We start from the raw sequence: 4292 nt of genomic DNA on the forward strand, positions 1-4292 counted from the left end.
AGACCTCTGTTAGAATCAGCAAGAAAGACAGGTCCAGGAATAATGAAGAAAGGGCGTTGATGGATGGTGCAGGCCTTTCAGCCACGGGAGCACACTGGGTTCACTGTCGTGAAATGGGAAACCTTAGAGATACTCAGGCAGGGGGGTACAGGGGTGCTGGGGTGCTGCTGAAGACTCCCTGGCTAACATAGCAAGGAGACAGAAATGTGGGAGCAGAGGTCCAGGTGGGAGGCTGTGGTGGGAATGGCTTAGGGGAAGGTGGGGTGGAGCACAGCCCTACAGCTTAGATGAGGGTAGGGTGGAGCACGGCACTTGGGGGGGGGAGCTTCATCACTCAGATTTGTGCTTCTGTCCTCTTCCTCATACTGAGGTATGACTAGCGTATAAAGCCATGCAGAGTTAATGTACACAACACTGTGAGTGTGGAGACAAATATGTCCCCATAAGACCATCATCACCAGAGTTATGCCGTATCTGCAAAGTCCATCCAACAGGAGACACCTCCCAGGTATATGGTTACCCAGGTGGATGGAATGATGCTGGTCCCTCCTGGCTCTGTCACGTCTGTGGGAAGGAAGGGCGCACAGAGTGAACGTCAGTATTCCTGCAAGTTGCAAATGTTCGAGGTACTCACAAGGTTCTGTAGTAGATTCTTCCATTGACCCATTGAATATCCTCTCTCCCCATGACAGTTTCCAGTTGCTGTGCTAGAAAATTACTATAAAATTAGAGACTTGAAATGACACAGATGTCCTCTTGGTTATGAATGTCAGATGAATGAATCCAAGCCATCTGCAGGGTAGGTTCCTTCCATAGACTCCAGAGAACAAACTAAGCCCTTTCCCTATTCTACAGGATGCCCACATTCCCTGGATCCTGGCCACTCACTACATCTCCAGAGTCTCTAGTAGACGGTCTTCTCTTCCTTACAAAGACTCATGCCTACCTTGCTTAGCTGAATAAACCTGGCCCATCTTCCTGTCACCAGACACTTAGTTTATATTTTTAAATTCCCCTTTGGCCATATAAAGTAACATAGTCTCAAGTTCTGGAGCCTGGATACAGACCTCCTTCAGGAGGAAACTTATTTAACCTATGATACATTGTCTTCTTCATCCTCGAAACAGGTTCAGTGTGGAATATTAAGCCCCCATTGTACCAATGTCCTTATTCTCAAAACTGAATACAGACTGGTCATGTGCCCAATTAAAGCTCCTTTTGCTGCCCTATGTGTGGTTTGTGGTGACAAGACAGCCAATCATATCAGCCAGTGCCCTTTGCCATCTGTCAGTAGCTATGTGCTTCTGAGTGGGTAATATCCTCTGCCCTCCAAAGCCAAAGGTTATCTGTGCCAGTGAATTGCTGTCTTACTGATGTTATTGACTGGAAGCAATGTATAAAATCACCCCCAATCCTGGATGGACTACTCTAGTGCTTGCCTTCCCGCAGATCACAGCCCCTCTAGATATCTTCATTTCTCCATTTGACCCTCCAGAATCTCTTCCCTCCTGCAATGGCCTTCAGAAAATAAATGAGTCTTTTCTCTGATTGATCGGCTGCAATCAGTGTCTCATTTCAACACCCCTTCACAAACGGTCATCAAGACATCATCTTAGCAAAGGAGTCTGTTCTCAGCCCAGAGAACAGACATGGTGGCAGAGGACATGGCTGACCTCCACCCCTAATACTGCTTATATCTGAAGTCCTGCTGCTGGCTCTTCCATATCTGTTCCTCTGCTGATGTCTCCCCATCCTTCCCTCTCCCGACTATCTCTGCTTTCTCCATTCTGATCATGGTCTGGCAGTGACATCAGAACTTTCTAGAGTCTCTGCTGAAGCACTGTGGCACTTCTTCCATGGCTACAAATCTCCTCAGAACCTCCTCCCTCCTCTGATTTCACCAGACCTAGAAATGGTAAAGGCTTGCAGCTAGTGGGCCCTGCTTTTACACTATGTCTGACTGGCTCCTCTAAGTCAATGGATGTCTTTGTAAATACCCGCTTAGTAAGTCTCTCCTGTGCCTGCTCTGAGTCTAGTGATCTTGACAAACACACTGAGTTTTTATTTTCTGCGCATGTATCTCTCATAGTCACCAATAGAGAATTATAAGCCTAATTTCTTTTTCTGCTCCCTCTTTGCCTTCTGTGCAATTCATACCAATAAATGTTAAAAGTCAAATATTCCTTTGTTTTAAATGTAATCAACTGAAATAGATTATGGTGGCTAATTTTGGTTGTCAACCTGACATACTTGAGAAGAGGAAAAATTGCCTCCATCAGGTTGGCTTGTGTGCATGTCTGTGGGGCATTTTCTTGGTTGCAACACTGATGGAGGAAGGTAGCCTCCCTAGGCAGGTGGGCCTGAACTATTACACAAGGAAATAGCTGAATCTAAGTCTGTTAGCAAGCCAGTGAGCAGCAGTTATCCATGGATTCTGCTCCAGTTCCTGCCTGAGTTCCTGCCTCCACTTCCTCAGTGACAGACTGACCTGTAAGCTGAAGTAAACCCTTTCCTGCACAAGTTGCTCTAGGTCATGGTATTCATCACAGCAACAGAAAGCAGGCCAGATCCATCCATTTGCCTGCAAAACTCAGGATGTCCTTGTTCTTAATAGCTGAGTGGTATTCCATTGTGTAAATGAACCACATTTTCTGTATCCATTCTTCTGTCATGAGACATCTGGGTTGTTTCCAGCTTCTGGCTATCACAAACAAAGCTGCTATAAACAGTGGAACACGTGTCCCTGTGGCATGGTGGAGCATCTTTTGGGTATATTTCCAAGAGTGGTATTTCTAGGTCTTCAGGTAGAGAAAGAATGGAAACAGGCAACCTCGGGAGGTAGGAGGTTGGGGGTGGGGACCCTCCAGAATGTACCAGAGACTTGGGAGGTGAGAGACTCTCAGGACTCAAAGGGAAAGACCTTAGATGGAATGCCCTACAGTGGGAAGAGGGAACTTGTAGAGTCCACCTCCAACAGAAAGACATGGCATCAAGGAGGGATGGGGTTGCCATCCCACAGTCAAACCTCTGACCCAGAATTGTTCCTGTCTGAAAGAACTGCAGGGTTGGACATGGAGAGGAACCTGAGGGAAAGGAGATCCAATGACAGGACCAAAGTGGGATCAAGTTCAAGGGGAGATTCCAAGACCTGACACTATTACTGAGGCTATGGTGTGCTCACAAAAAGGGACTTATCATGACTGCCCTCTGAAAGACCCAACAAGCAGCTGAAAGAGTCAGATGCAGATATTTGCACCAACCAATGGACAGAAGCTGCTGACCCCTGTGGTTGAATTAGGGAAAAGCTGGAAGAAGCTGAGGATGACCAGCAGTCTCACTTAATCTGGAGCCCCGAGATCTCTCAAACACTGGATCATCAAGCAGGCAGCATACACCAGCTGATGTGAGGCCCCCAACATATACAGCAGAGGACTGCTGGGTCTATGTTCAGTCAGAGATGATGCACCTAACCCTTAAGAGACTGGAGGCCCCAGGAAGTTTAGAGGTCAGGTGGGGTGGGGGTGGGGACATTTTCGTGGAGACAAGGGGCGGGGAGGAGGTATGGGATGTGGAACAGTTGGAGGGTGGACCAGGAGGGGAATAAAATCTGGAGTGCAAATAAATAAATAAATAAATAAATAAATAAATAAATAAATAAATGGTAAAAAAGAAAGGCTAGAGCAGAGCTTGAAAGAGATGAAAACGTTGAAAACAAACCCACATTTCCCAAAAGAGACAGAAGAACAGGAACCCAGTACCAATCGGAGAGTAATCTAATTTGTGGGGTTTTGTCTGGTTCCTCAAATTTATGATTCATGTAATTTTATATACAGCCTACTCTCTCTTCTGTGGGTCCCAGAAATGAAAGATGGCTACTTTTGTCATGTTTAAAGTTGAAAACAAATAAACTGGGCCGCTCACACCCTGAGCTGTAGGAAAATCCCATGACTGACTCACAGGAGCCAGAAGTCATTTTACATCCTGGACAATGTAACAGGCAGTAGAAAGTAAGTTTCTCTGTGGGGACCGCTGTGTCTGAGGGCTTCTTCCTCCTCTCTTTCTCTATCTTCTGTATTGTGAACTGACCCTTTCTACTCTCCACCAAGTCCCCTCAGCTCAGCTAACCACTGACAATACAAAGACTTAGGACAGGGAAAAGAAGAAAGTCGGAGTAGGAGTCTTCTAGCATCCCTCCTTCCTCCTGCATCCCTCCTGCATCCCTCCTGCATCCCTCCTGCATCCCTTCTGCATCCCTCCTGCATCCCTCCTGCATCCCTCCTGCATCCCTCCTG

The sequence above is a fragment of the Grammomys surdaster genome, unplaced genomic scaffold (assembly GCF_004785775.1).
Source record: "Grammomys surdaster isolate TR1022 unplaced genomic scaffold, NIH_TR_1.0 66, whole genome shotgun sequence".
NCBI lineage: Eukaryota > Metazoa > Chordata > Mammalia > Rodentia > Muridae > Grammomys > Grammomys surdaster.